Source organism: Chrysochloris asiatica, unplaced genomic scaffold (assembly GCF_000296735.1).
Source record: "Chrysochloris asiatica unplaced genomic scaffold, ChrAsi1.0 scaffold00065, whole genome shotgun sequence".
NCBI lineage: Eukaryota > Metazoa > Chordata > Mammalia > Afrosoricida > Chrysochloridae > Chrysochloris > Chrysochloris asiatica.
In genome coordinates, this window is record NW_006408583.1 from 9,409,298 (window position 1) to 9,425,344 (window position 16,047).

The 16,047-nt window shown below is 39.2% G+C and overlaps 1 protein-coding gene and 1 pseudogene across 1 annotated transcript in view; both read right to left on the bottom strand.

Moving 5' to 3' along the window:
• LOC102838596 (endophilin-A1-like) overlaps positions 1-16,047 on the bottom strand; it is a 253,551-nt gene that overhangs the window by 99,753 nt on the left and 137,751 nt on the right. The gene's annotated exons all lie outside the window — the stretch shown is intronic.
• Positions 11,883-12,506, bottom strand: LOC102814834 (annotated as a pseudogene).

Consider the following 16,047-nt stretch of genomic DNA (forward strand, 5'->3'; position numbering starts at 1 on the left):
TTTGAGGACTAAGGTTGCTTTGAGTCGGAAGTGACTCAACAGCATCTAATGACAACCTTTCATAATGAGTATATATTACTTTTGTGATCCCAAAGGAAACCCTGAAATGGCCCACTGGAAGCCACTAACAATGGCCATTTCAGTGCTAATTTCTTCAGTCAGGTAAGCATTTGGTCAGTTCACCATCTCCAGACAGACAGTCAGCCTGACCAAAGTGCCAATCTTAGAGGACTAAGCCTGGATTCTACATCTCTGCCCTGAGAATCCAAGGAACTTAGACAAAAAAGATCCCAAGAAGAGGTAGAAGATGGGAATGAGACACTCACAACGGCTTATTTCCAGCCTGACCATCTGATAAATAAGGCCTGGCAAGCTGTATCTCACTCCCAAACACTCAACATTCAATCTGATCAATGAATGACTATTGGGGCAAAGATCAGATGTACACACTGATCACATTGTGTGTGTGTTGGGGGGGGGCTCACCTATGAAAGGTTCATGGCACAGCACGTTTTGGTTAACTAGAACTGTGCAAACAGGACAAAGTATTTTTTAAAAGGTAGTTTTTGGAATAAGTAGAAAGAAATTTCACTTATCAAAAGAGACAAAAAGAGAGAGAAAGAAATTTGTACTTTATTATATGCTGGTGGAACATAAAAAGCAATTCTGAGAAGTATTTTTTCAAATAATACTATACTTTCAAATTTATAAGCACAGGGGAAAGAAAATTCTCAAATGTATACGAAAGCACTTTTCAAAGCAGGATCCATCTATATACCAGAATCTTCTAGGAAACTCATTTATAGTCCAGCTCCACCCTCTGAACTACCAAGCCAGAATATCTGGTAGTACAGTCTGGGACCCGCATTTTTAGCCTGTCCCCCAAGTAAGAAACACTGTCACACTGTGTGGTCTTTCAAAGTCCAACCTCAGTAGCATGATGTATCAATATATAGTTCTTCCTCTCAATGTTGTTTTTTTTATGCTGTTGGCAATGTAATGAAATGATGAGGAAAAATCACTGTAAGAAGCTCTTATGCCCAATGAGGGAGGCACAGGCTGACCTGGCATTACAGAAACATATCTGAATCCCACCTCGGCTTTTCTCTTAAGAGTTGTTTTCTGTGTCTCCATATGGTAAATGCTGAAGCACTGCGGCTGCCATCTGGGATTGTAAAGCGCTAAATGATAAAGTGTGCGGGGAGCTTTCCAGTGCCCCTAAGTCTACAAGATCTGAGGGCATTTGAAAAGACGCTGTGTGCAAGTTGTCTTCTACTAGAGCCAGCCTTAAATAACTTGCAAGTTGTGTGCCTGCATGAAGTCGAATTTGACTTGTGATGACCCTGTGTAACAGAGCAGCACCATCTTATAGGGGTTTTTTGTTTTTGTTTCTGTTTTTTAACAGAAGCAGAGGACCAAGTACTTCTGCATAGCTGCTGGACAGGTTCTAAATGCCAAATTTTCAGTTAGCAGCTTACTACTTAACTAGGACTTCTTGTACTGTTGTGTGCCTTTGAGTCGGTTCAACTCATTGTGACACCTCATCTTTCTCCATAGGAGCAGCTGGTGGATTTGAACTGCTGATCTTGGGGTTAGCAGCCCGACGCATAACCCACTCTGCCACCAGGGATCCTTAACTGGGCTTCTTGCAACAGCAGGTGGGAAATGAATTTGTTGGCATATTTTTATCCCCTGTGGACACCATCATACATCAAAACTAATTAATTACAAGGAAACCAGACATTTCAAACAGAGCCTTAAAACTGAAAAGGTCAGAGCCATAACAAGCTTCAGAAAAATAATGGGACTGGATCAGTTCTTTATACATCTTTGATGATAACCACTATTACCAAACACATTGGAGTCTTTTATAGTCTGCAGAGTACACCATACTTTCATTAATTTGATCCTATTAACAATCTTGTGAAGTGTTCAGGGCTACGTGCACTTCTACTATTACTTTTAATTCAATGTTGTGTCATTTAACTTCAATTGTCCATTTGCCCACGAGTTTCTGGGAGGCAGAAACCGCACCTTTCCTTCTGCATCCTTAAAATCTGGTCTGGTGTCTGACTCAGTATGAGAAGCATTCCCAGATTCAGGAATCCTTTCTTAGTAAATGCTACATTTCAACGACTACACAACTGAGGCTCACAGAGATTATGAGGTTTGTCATGGAGGGAAAGGTGCCATAAGTCTTCAAACATAAGACGTGCTGTTGTGTGGGAAAGAGATTAGACCAGTTTCACGTGACTTCACTAGACAAATATAGATGGAGGTTAGCAAGGCAGATTTCAGCTCATCTAAGAGAATTTTTTCAGCCAGGAAAATTGTCTAAAATAGGAAATATGTTATTCAAAAGGGAGAGCTATCCAGCATTTGAAAGTATAGGAGAATCGATGCAGAAAGGATTTAAAGCATCAGACAATGGATCCGCCACATGACCTGTAAGGTTCGTCCAACATGGGCACTCCATGAGTCTGTCCATGCAGCATGTCCCACAGATAGCAACTGTTAGAAACAAGGTCAGACCCTCAATCTCAGAGCACTCGTTTCATTGGACCATAATGCATGCCTTTTAAGATAATTTTCTAGCAGGTTCTGACCATTGCAAAACCATCTCACCAGGCTTTAGCTGCAATAGAAGCTATAATCGGAAAGTACAGATTTATCCCACCTTCTGAAACAAATACATAAGCAATGTGTGTGTGTGTCTAAGAAAGAGAGGAAGACATAGACAAAACAAAAAGAAAAGAGCTTTCAGAATGGTCATCAGAAATGATGGACAGAGACCTCTGATTGACATGATACAAACAAACGAGGTCAGCCCTATGAATGGCCCCACTTACTGCTTTGAGAAACTGCAGGGAAGGAGAATGCAGGTGGAGCCACCAAGAATCGGCACAGAGGAAAACAAAGCCGGCAGAATTTACAGAGTACTAGAAACTGAGAACCATGAAGACCTATGGAGGGCCCTAGTGACCATAATTCAGCAGAGTTACTGGTCAGCACATGCATGTGAGGAAACAGACTTAGGAGGGAAAACAAACAACATTTGAGAGGACTAGAAGGCATATCCCCTAACACTCATACACAGTGAGAAATTTGGCCTATTCCCACCAGACATCTCAAAATTCAGCATTTAAGTAGTACTCAGAAAAATCTGGCCTCAACGTGGTAGTTAGTTCTTTACACCCAAAATTAAATATTGCTCTAGTCCTGCTTAGCATTTATGAACTGCAAGACCCAGCAGGATAAAACTGTTTCCCAATAAGTTAACTGTGTTCTAGAACAAAGCACAATCATTTCCATAAGAAGAGAAAAATATCTAGAACCCAATAAAGTACAACTCAGAATGCATGGTGCCATGGTGGTGCAATAGTTTAAGTGTTGCACTGCAAACTGAAAGGTCAACAGTTTAAACCCACCTGTCACTCCACAGAACAAAGACGCGACAGTCTGCTCCCATAAGGACTTGTTGTTGTTGTTGTTAAGTGCCATCGAGTCGGGTCCGACCCATAGCGACCCTGTACAGGGTTTCCGAGGGTGTAAATCTTTACGGGAGTAGAAAGCCTCATCTTTCTCCCGCGGAGCAGCTGGTAGTTTCGAACTGCTGACCTTAAGGTTCGCAGCCCGATTCGTAACCACTACGCTTTACAGCCTTGGAAATTCACGGAGCGCTTCTACTCTGTCTTTCAGGGTTGCAATGAGCTTGACCGGACTAGACAGCAATCGATTTTGCTTGTTTTCTATTTGACTCTTTGTGTGTTTTAGCAACCAATCAAAAACTACAAGATGTGCAAAGAGGCAATACACATACATGTATACATATATATTTAATGAAAATGATAATTAGACTGCACAGAGAACTGACACTGACAACAGAATTGGATCTAAACTTCTATCTATACATGGTAGACCTGGATAGCAAAACAATTGTAACTGTATTCCAACAAGTAAATACAGCCATGAACACTATTATAATAAGTAAGATTTGTAGAGATTAAATATACAATGTCCAAGATGAAATATAAAATGGATGACATTAAAAACAGGTTAGGACATTGAATTAAAAAAAAAAAAGATCAGTGAACTTCAAAATGTAACAATAAAAACTATCTCAAATGAAACCTACAGAGAAAAACGAGGCTGACACAAAAAGCACCAATGAGTGGGGTCACTTCATGTGGCCAAATAGAGGGGTAAACTGGAGTCTGTGGTGGGCAGAAAGGGATAGGGAAAAATTCTCAACTAGGAAAAACCAACCCACAAGTCTAAGCTCAATGAGCCCGAAACACAAGAAGCATGAAGGAAATTCCAGCAAAGCCAATCATCATCAAATACTTTAAAACTGGCAATACAGAAAAGAATCTTAAAAGCTGGACAGAGGAAAAAGCCCCATCAGTTAAAGTAACAAATGAACACAAATTCTTTTTAAAAGCACAAGCAATATAAAATTTTGAAAATGACAGTAGAGTAACATGTTAAGTATTTATTAAAGGAGGGGAAAAAAATCCAAAAAGCAACCTCTGTTACCTAAGAATCCCTTACCCAAAGAAAACACTTTTTAAAACCAAGGCAAAATAAAAGGTGTTTTCCCGGCATTCAGAAGCTGAAGGGAGCTCTCATCACCAGAACCACACCAGAAGAAGTGTTCTAGATAAAAGGAGAAAGACACCAGATGGAAATGAAGGCATGGAGAGTGATTAGTAAATACATGAAGCTTTTTCTTATTTTCACATTTTATTTAAAAGATAACTGCTTAATGAAAAAACAATCACTGTTTATTATGGGGAGTCCTGGTATGGCACTGTGGATTAATGCACTGGGCTGCAACGTCAGTTTGAACTGCAAGGATGATGGTTCAAGCTCACCAGTCGCTCCTCAGAAATCCTAGACAGAGTCACTATGGGTCAGAACTGACTCGACAACACTTAAAAACAACAAAATTTACTATGGGTTTATAATATGCAAAAGTAAAATGCAAAGTGGTCAGGTCCCCTCAGGGAAAAGCCCCTTCCAAGACTAATACTCAAGGGGAATACACGAGCAGGCATGTAGTCTTGCTGGTGACCATGTTGGTCACCGATAAGGGGAAGTCTGGGAAAAACAGCAATGAAATTGTGAGCTAAGTCTGATCACGTTTAATAGACTGCTGACATCCCAGGTTGAGACCTGGTTGACCAGCAGTTATGGCAAGACCTGGAGACTCCTGGGCCCAGAGACAGGGACATGGCCACAGAGGATTAGAACAGAGAGTGAACCATCCAGCTGATATGAAGTGAGGGGAGATGGAGAAGAACACCCATACTTGCCCTGGCTTCAACTGCTGGATGATCAGAACTCAACTAGAAAAAGAAAGAAGTGGAAAAAAAGAATAATCCACTACAATTTGATGAACTTGTCCTATACTTATGGATGTAGCAGCTCAAAAGAGGGAACAAATCTTTACAGCGAGGATCATTCCATCGCCTTGGTACAGTGTTGACAGGGATGGGCAACTAAGACACTGGCTACCCAAAGGGGGGGGGGGCTACAAAGGCAAGAAGTGATTGGCTTACAAGCTTTTAAAAGGGAGCCTAGTTCCAGAAGGTATGGGAGAAGGTAGAATCTCCACTGAGTGGTTTCCAATGTGTCTGGATGGGGCTGATGAAAGAAGATGGGGATAAGACTCTTGTGGTTCAATAGTGAATAATTGTTATCGGGACTGACTGTGAGTGTTGGAAATGTAAAGGTAGACATTTTGTAAGAAAAGGAGGGCAGTAGTTGATTTTTCTAGTCTAGGTGTGGTGGTCCCTGGGATCATCAAGGCAGAAGAGTGGAGTGTGGGACCCTATTCAGAAAAGCAGTGATGCCAGAGACAGAGACAGAGATGATGATGTGGAGAGATGGAGTGGCTGGGGACTCTGGACTCAGGGAGGGAGAGGGTCTGTGTGCTGATGGCTAGGCAGCAGGTTTTCAGGGTGTACCCTTTGGTTGTCTGATGATGAATGGAGAGGATTGTAATCATTGCAATCAAACAAAATAAGATAGGATGAATGTACTGCTAATGTTCTCCCATGTAAACTATCACATAATTCACAATAAAATTAAAAAAAAAAAAAGTAAAATGCAAGACAACACAAGCATAAAGATCAAGAGAGATGCAGCTATTCTTCCATTTTCATTATGTATTGATGGTCTGCCAGAAGAACAAACAACATAGAAGAAGTACAGCCAGAATGCTCCTTAGAAGTCAGGATGCTGAAACTTCATCTCTCATATTTCAGACATATTATCAGGAGGGATCAGTCCATGGAAAAGGATATCATGTGTGGTAGAGGGTCAGTGAAAAAGAGGAAGACCCCTGATGAGATGGACTGGCACAGTGGCAGCAGCAATGGGTTCAAGCATACAATTGTGAGGATGGCACAGGATCAGGCAGTGTTTCATTCTGCTGTGCACAGCATCACTATGACTCAGAATCGACTCAATGGCACCTAACAACAATAACATTGATGGCTCTGCTTTATTTAGGATCCCACCCCCACTGACCCACCTATACACAGACTCCAAAGTAACCATGTGGGTCTTTTATCAACATAGACATAACCTGTATCAGAAATCAATATTTCCTGGGCAGAGTCAAATCAGTCTATTCTTATTGATCATTTCTACTGTGGCAGCTAAATCCAAGTCCTAAATTTCATAAGAACACATTCACATACTCCTCTGTGTGTGTACACATACCAACACACAGTTAACTAAAATCTGACATACCAAGTTTATTTATATCCTAATTAATATCTGCCAATATTCAACAGATTTTATAAAGTGAAATGCAATTATAACCAAACCCTTCAAGTTTGAATTTAAATGAGAAGAAAAGCACAATTTCTCAAAAGGAAATGCTTGTGCAATTCCTCTTGACCCCAGAGAAAAGGTTACATAACTCAAAATATTATTAGCAACCTTCAGAAATACTGGGAATGGCTACCAATACAATAATTGCTGACATATTCTTGTACAGTAAGCAAAATGTTGGTTAAACCATTAATTACCATGTAACCAGGCAGTCTTTCTCCAATTTAATCACCACTTGTAAGCGAACGTGGAGAGTGAACATATGTACAAGAGCCAGCCTTAGTTATCTGGTTATTCAGTATCTTCAAGTCAATTGTGACTCATAGCAACTTTGTATAGGGTTTACAAGGAGCAGCTGGTGGGTTTCAATGGCTGACCTTGCAGTAACATACCAGGGTTCTATAACAGAAATACCACAAGTAGAAGACATTAACAAACAGAAATTTATTCTCTCACAGTTTGAGAGGCTAGAAGTCTGAATCCAGAGCACTGGATCTGGAAAAAAGTCCTTCTCTCTCTTCAGCATCTTTAGACCCAGCATTTCTTGCAGATCTCCATGTGTCTTGGTATCAGTGTTTCCTTCGAGCTCCACAGTGCAGGGACTTCAGGTCCAAAGGAAGCAACTCCATTTCTGGTTCTTCTTTCTTGGTGGTAGCAAGTCCTTCTCTGTTCACTTCTCTTTCCTTTTACATCTCAAGATACAACCTAATCCTGTAGATTGCTTCATTAACATCATAGAAGTGAGGATTTATAACATACAGGATAAGTACATCAGATCAGAGCTGATCATGTCATGGGGTGATTGCAGATTAGATCTCATCACAGAGGTGGTAACTACAGTTTAACTGCCAAATCACTGAAAATCTTGGTCTGGACAAGTTGACATAAAACTAATCATCACAGTATCTATTTCATGAAGCTTGATAGGGATACACAGAGCAATCACATTAGTACATTTCCCTCCCTGGGAAGAAGACTTCATTCTTCCTCAACTCCTTCTCCTGATCCGTCATAACCAAAAACGTGACAACTACTTCTTAAGCATTTCTCAGTATTTGTTTCTCTCACAACTGACTTTGCTCTAGTTCAAACTCTTATTCTAATCCCCCATAAAAACTGCTAATGCCTCTTAATGGTTCAAGGGTCTTCAATGACTCTGGTACCTCTCAATCTGAAACTATACAGCATACAGTGAATTTGCTATATATGGTAAATCTTACCGTGCCACTCCAGACTTTAAAACGCCTTAATGGATTCCTACTGACTGTAAAGCAAAATTCAGACACCTCAACATTTAGGGTCCTATCTAAATAGGATAACTCCATCTACACAGAACTGACTCAATGGTACTTAACAAAAGCAGTAATAATTCCATGTACACTCATACAAGATAGTTCAATCCTTCCGCACAGGTTTGGAATTGTCTCATTCAATTGTTAATGATTTATATTTCTATCTCTCTCACTATATTGTTGTTAGGTGCCATCAAGTCAGTACTAACTCATAGTGACCCTTTCACAACAGAACAAAACACTGCCCGATCCTGGGCCAACCTAACAACTGTTGCAATGTTTGAGCCCACTGATGCTGAAACTGTGCAATCCATCTCATTGGAGGTCTTCCTCTTCTCATCCGACCCTCCACTTTATCAAACATGATATCCTTCTCCAGTGATTGGTCACTTCTGACAATATGTCCAAAATATGAGACAAAGTCTGCCACGCTAGTTTCCAAGGAACACTCTGACTGTACTTCTTCCAACTTCTTCCACAGATCTATTTGTTCTTTTTGTAGTCCATGGTACTTTCAATATTCTCCTTCAACAAAGTAACTCAAATGCATCAATTCTTCTATGGTCTTCTTTATTCACTCTCCAACTTTCCCAGGCACATGAGGCTTTTGAAAATGCCATGGCTTGTATCAGGAACACCTTAGTCCTCAAACTGACATCTTTGCTCTTCAACTCTTTAAAGAGGTCTTGTGCACTAGATTTGCCCAATGCAATATATCGTTTGATTTCTTGACTGCTGCTTCCATGAGTGTTGATGGTTGAGCCAGGCAAAATGAAGTCTTTGACAACTTCAATTTTTCTCCATTTATATGGATGTTATTTATTGGTCCAGTAGTGAGGATTTTTTTGAGGTGCAACCCATACCAAAGGCCATGGTCATCAATCTTCATCTTCATCAATAAGTATTTTAAGTCCTCTTGGCTTTCAGCAAGCAGTGTTATGTCAACTGCATATCACAGGTTGTTAATGAGCCTTCCTCCAATCCTGATGCCACGTTTTCTTCATAAAATCCAGCTTTTCTATGTGTTCAACATACAGACTGAATAAGTATGGTGAAAGAATGCAACCCTGTCAGACACACCTTTCCTGATTTTAAACCATTCAGTGTCCCCTTGTTCTGTTCAAACAACTGCCTCTTGGTCTATGTACAGGTTCCTCATGAGTACAAATATGTGTTCCAGAATACTCACACTTCACAATGTATTGTTCATAGCTTGTCATGATCTACACAACTGAAAGCCTTTGCACAGTCAGTAAAGCACAGGTAAACATGTTTCTGGTATTCTCTGCTTTCAGCCAAGATCCATCTCACATCAGCAATGATATCCCTCATTCCACAGCCTCTTCTGAAACCTGTTTGAACCTCCAGAAGTTCTCTGTCAATGTATGCTTGCAGCAGTTTCTGTATTACCTTTAGTAAAACTTTACTTGCATGGTGTAACAATTATATTGTGCAATGATTTCCACATTCTGTTGGGTCACCTCTCTTTGGAATGGGCACAAATACAGATCTCTTCCAATCAGTTGGTCAGATAGTTGTCTTCCAAATTCTTGGCATAAAGGAGTTGAGTGCCTTGAATGCTGCTTCACTTTGTTGAAATATTTCAATTTGTATTCAATTTGTCTTGTTCTTTGCCAATGACTTCAATGCACATTGGATTTCTTCCTTCAGGATCACTGGCTCTTGATCATATGCTACCTCTTGAAATGGCTGAACATCAATCACTTGTTTTTCATACAGTGACTCTGTATATTCTTTCCATTTTCTTTTAATGCTTTCTTCATCATTAGTATTTTGCCCATGGAATCCTTTAATACCCCAAGCCAAGGTTTGAATTTTTTCTTCAGTTCCTTCTGCTTGAGAAATGCTGAGCGTGTTCTTCCTTTTTGGTTTTCTAACTCCAGGTCTTTGCATATTTTGTTATAATATTTGACTTGTTTTCTCGAGCTGACCGTTGAGATTTTCTGTTCAGCTCTTGTATCTCCTCACTTCTTCCATTTGCTTTAGCATCTCTATGGTGGAGAGCAAGTTTCAGAGTCTCTTCTGACATCCATTTTGGTCTGTTCCTTCCCTCGTCTTCTCAGTGGCCTTTTGCTTTCTTCCTGTATGATGTTCTTGATGTTATCCCACAAATCTTCCGGTCTTCGGTCTTAAGTGTTTAATGCTTCAAATCTGTTCTTCAGATGATCTCTAAATTCAGGTGGGATATATTGAAGGTCATATTTTTGGCTTTTGTGGACTTGTTTTCATTTTCTTCAGCTTCAGGCTGAATTTGCATTTGAGTAGTTGATGGTCTGTTCCACAGTCTCCCCTTAACCTTGTTTTGGCTGATGATATGGCGCTTTTTCACTGTATCTTTTCACAGATATAGTCAATTTGATTTCTATGTATTCCATCTAGTGAGATCCAAGTGTATAGTCATATTTTTGTTTTTGTTTTTGTTTTTTTAAGAAACGGTATTTATTATTTACACCACTGAAATAGTCCCATAAAAACAATATACACCATGTTTATTTGAAAGGATCAGATTCCTTTCAAATACAATAACTGTATAAAGCAATACTGTCATCACAAAGCAGCAGTTAAATTACATTATCTATAATGCAGGTGTAAGCAATGCCAAAAACATTTTTTTTTAATCCTATGGAAATATTTTTACTGAAACACAGTGTTTGCTCTTGGACAAATATAGCTGGAAAATAACAAAAACCTTTGTTCATGCTTTTTAGGGCTGAAACAATGCTATGTTCTACTTTCAAACGGACTGCCTTTAATTGCTTTTAGGTAGCAGTGCTTCAAGTTATGATACCAAAGAAAGACATACTCTTGCTCCTTATTTGATTCTTTAATCTTTCCTATTTCTTTACTATGACGTATCTGGATCACAGCTGACGCTTTTCTAGTTTTACTCACAAATCACTGTCACACATACAAACAAACCAGACAGCTCAGAATGTACAGATCTAAGTAGCGGAGTACAAATGAAAAATTATGACAAAAGAATAAACAACTCTTGGGTAATTTAAGCATACTTAAATACTAGGTCCATTTTCCAAAAACTGGTAGGTTTTCTGGCATTTGTTTTTTTTTTTTTTTTTGCTTTAAAGGGAAAAACACTATTTTCAAGATTTGTTTGGTCTTAGTGTTGAGACAAAACCACAAGACACAAGACATATTTTTTTCAAAAGTTACAAAATAAGATTGTTGAGCATTCATTTTTCTCCATGTTTTTTATTGGGAGGGAGACTCTGTAATCAATGATGGAGAAAATATTTTTTTCCAAAAATAACAGTATATACATATAGGGAAAAAATGGATTCTTTTTTAAAGCATATTGCTATGATCTTCAAAAAATATAAAATTAAATTTACAAAAAACCTGGCAGACAAAGTATAAACAGTCTGGTATTTGCTTCAGTGTCCAGCACTATGACAATGATTTCTAGCATAAAGCAAGAAAGACGTTTAAGGATCTCAGTATCATCACTAACTTCCAGTGTAACATATAAGTACTGTCCTTGCTTCTTTGAGAGATACCTTTCCCGATATTTGTGGTTTAGTTCCAAAAAGTCATCTAATTTTGCTATTTCCTTGAGGTAATGAGTTAATTTTAAAAGTTCTTTGTCTTTATCTCAATTTAGGTGTGCTTTCATAAAAGGCCTTATCTTTAATCCATTTTGTGGGTTCATCAGAAAATTTCTTCCTATATCATCAAACATAATGGTGGGGGGGGGGGTTTGCTGTAAAATTATGAAAATTTTCCCCATATAACACCAAGAGGTTTTACTTTCATTTTTGCTTCAATCCACTTCATATTTGTTGCAGACCAAATAACCATGTCATAATCCTCATATGCAGATGTAAGAAATTCATTAAGATCTGGCCGCAGCATTAACTCGACCCCAGTCTCTACACAAGACCTATGGTCAAATAATGTATAATCAGCATTTAGTACCAAGAGCTTATTCCCTTCCCTGGGAAGATTTAAAATGTCCACTTTGTACTCCTTAATTCTGCGAGAGATTTTCAGCAGGTTTTCTTCTCTATTTTCTACTTCAACTACTTTATCTTCAATATCAAAGTCATTGACGACATCATCATTGTCAGGGGGGCAGATCTAAGACATCTTTCAAGCTCTCCTCATGAGTTCCCATCATCATGATTTTAGTATTTGGTTTCAGTTTGAGAGCTCCAAGCATAACAACATTTTCTGCAGGTTTGCCTTTAACTTTGAGTTACTTCTGATACTCTGTGGCAGCACTCCTGTACGGGTTTTGAGAAACTGTTTGAGATCTAGCACAGTATCACCTTCTGACAGTATGGTCACCGAATATTCCTGTCCACCCTATTTTATGATCAGAGGAACAGCCATCCCTGAAACACATGATGAGGAAGCGCTCAATCAGAAAAAATATTTTAAAAAATTAAAATCAGTAGAACCTGGAGAGCAGCGGGGTATAGTCATCTTTTATACTGTTTAAAAAAGGTATCTGCAATGAAGAATTCATTGTTGTTGTTGTTAAGTGCCATCAAGTCAATTCCGACCCATAGTGACCTTGTATAGGATTTCCAAGGAGCAGCTGGTAAGCTTGAACCACTGACCTTGCAGTTCAAACGACATTGCAGTCTGACTCATTAGTCCACAGTGCCACACCAGAACTCCACTAGTCTTGTAAAATTCTCCAGCATCATTTCTATCACCAAGGCCATATGTTTCAACTACTGATCCTTCCACTCTGTTTCCAACCTTTGCATTCCAATTGCCAGTAGTGATCAATACATCTTGACTGCATGTTTAATCAATTTCATTTTCAAGAAGTTGGTAGAATTCTTCAATTTCATCATCATGGCTTTAGTGCTTGGTGCATACATTTGAATAACTGTGGTATTAACTGGCCTTCCTTGTAGGCAGATGCACTGTTGTTATTGTTAGGTGTCATGAATTGATTCCGATTCACACCAACCCTGGAACTTAAACTGCTGATCATGTGGTTAGCAGTCTGGTGTTTATCCTAGAGCATTAAACCAGTACGCCAACAAAATAGAAAAGTCAGAATACAGGTTTTAAACATCACATACACACTGAGAAAACCTCTTCATGTTTATGAATTTAATTTGTGATCATTCACATTTTCATTTTCAGTCTTAAACTTCTTATGTGCTATCTGGAGGATGTGCTAAGTGTGTAGCAGGAAGAGGTCCACCAATACCCAGCCCACTTGAATCATAACAAGAGAAAACCTGTTCTCTGTTGAAGAGCAGCATGCATTTATCCCTGGCTCAGGGCCTTTTTCTTCATGGCCATGTCACACAAGAAATACGTTCACACATCTGGAACTAGAAATCTCATTCAACTGCTTGATTAAAATTTTTAATAAATGTTCTGTTTTATACTCATATACAGAACAACAGTAGTTTCACTGCCTGCTGATAAAATACTACAAGAACATCTCAACACACAGCTAACTGAAGTAAGGCAATGGATAACGGCTTTCCTGAAGCAACTATTCAAACTACAATGAAAGGCAGTGTCTAACTGGATGAGTATTTTGTTTTGTTTTTTAATTCTATTAATCTTCCTGGTAAAGGAAAATGTCAAATTTCCCAAAAAGGTTCTCAGACTTTCTCAACAGCAGAAATGAAAAAAATTTGTTACAGACCACATTGTTGGTCTGTTACTAAAAGGGGAGGGAATTTCAGAGATAAAGAGCCTCAAACTCAGTGCCTGGAAGGTAACTATAGAGGACTGACTTCTCCAGCGAGTCAAATGCAGTAATCCTTCATGAGCAAAAAAAAAAGGCTCTTTACAGGCAAAGTGGATACTTCATGGGCCCCAAACCATGGAAAGATGTCAACCTGCACAATCAGAAGATTAAGGACATAAAACATGTGCACTAAAGACTTTACCTGCATTAAAAAACCAAGCCCACTCCCATGGAGTGAACTCAGAGTCACAGAGACTCCACAGGGCAGAGGAGAACTGCTCCCCAGGGTTCCTGAGGCAGCAAATCTTAATGGAAGCAAATAGCCTCATCATTCTCCCGCAGAGCGGCTGATGGGTTTGAATCATGAACCTTTGGGGGGAAAGCCAGATGCTTAACTCTCTGTGCTTCCATGGCTCCTTAGACTTATATTAGAGTCAAAATATTTTCATCAGAGTTAGAATCATAGCAACAGGAAATAAACAGGTAAATGAAATCCCTCTCTGATGACGGAGGAAAATGCTGTTCCTGGTGTATGAGGACTGAGAATGCTTGAGGACACACTGATGCTGGGAGTGAAGTCATCCTTACCTAAAAGCTCAAAGTAAAATGCACAGCATTTTAGTTCCAGCAAAATTTATGATTTATCATAACAGAGAACCTCAAATGCCCTTCATGTACCTGCGACCTGAATCTTGACATCATGCTGGATTTGCATAGCCTAATTTCTGAAATGGGGCTGTTCAAAGAGCCTTAAAAATAGCACATTTTAAATGGATCTCAGAAGTGTACTCCCTGTTTTGAAGTATGTTTTGAAGTACAACAAGAGCTTCATTACCTTACCCAAATGAGAGTGAGTAATGTGGTCTGTTATTAAAGCCTGTAACAAGACCACTGTGACACTCATAATGGGGGGGGGGGGGGGGGGGGCGCAGGCTAATAAACGAATTTATGTGTAGTATGCAAACAATCACATGTACTTTCTAACTCCATATGATAAGCACTGGACTACGAACCACAAAGTCTGTAGTTCGAGCCAGCCAGCCAGCAGCTTCAAGGGAGAAAGATGAGGCTTTCTACTTCAGCAAAGATTTAAAGTCTCAGAAACCCTATGGTGGTGGCAGTGGTTGTGTGCTTCTGAGTCAGTTCCAACTCACGGTAACCCTGATTAGGGCTTCCAAGGCTGTACATCTTTACAGAAGCAGAAAGTCTCATCCTTCTCCTGTGGAGTAATTGGTAGATTCGAATTACTGACTACGGCTACCAGTCCATCTTGTAATCCACTATGCTACCAAAGCTCCTTTTAGAGGCCCTACCCAAAGTCGCTAGGAGTTGGAACTGACTCAACGGCACTTAACAATAACATTGAAAAACTGAAAAAATTACCAACGAAGCCCTAAGAATGCCAACCTCAAACTTTACATGTAATAAAATACCAAGTTAGAATATCTGTACTGGAGTTGTTCGATCCTAGAATCTGTAAGTTACTCAAGGTAAAGTTTCTTTCCAGAAAGAAACATCTGATATGAAATAGGGGCAAAAAGAGTCAAAATTCAAAGAACAGAATGCCTGAAATGTAAGTATTCACAAATTTGAAGTAAAATTTGATGTTGAAGACTATGAATGAGAACCTAATTCAAATACAAGGAGATTAAAGAAGTTCATGGGAAAAAATAACAATGGAATTTTTTTCATGCTTTTTAAAGCCCTCCCCCCAAGTTAAACTGTACAAAGGTGAGAAAAATCAGAGAAAGGATTAAAGGAGTACAGGTGGTGATAAAAATGTCAAGAAGCAGGCATGTAATTGGGGAAAGAAAAAAGGCCTAGGAAGTAAAGAGAGAAACTAAGCCAATGAGAACATTTTTTGTTCTGTTTAATAATATGAAGGCATCATGCATAACATCCTTGTGCTTGCAAGAAGCCTAAATGTGAAACTGTTTCTCCAGGTCTCTTTGGAGAGAGATGTGGGGAGCACATACACATGATGAATGTATGAAAGGTAGAATAAACACAGTGAAAGGCCACTTTAGTATTACTTTCTCAGCATCATGTCTTCCTGTCTTTAAAGCTCTGCCAACCTTTTGGTTCTGCCAGATGCAACAGGAACAACTGCTGTTCCTAAAGAAAGATACAGTATCCTGTATCTTCCCTTATCTTTTCCTACTCTGATAAAATTGTATTTCCATTTATTATCTCTGTCTTAAAAATGAA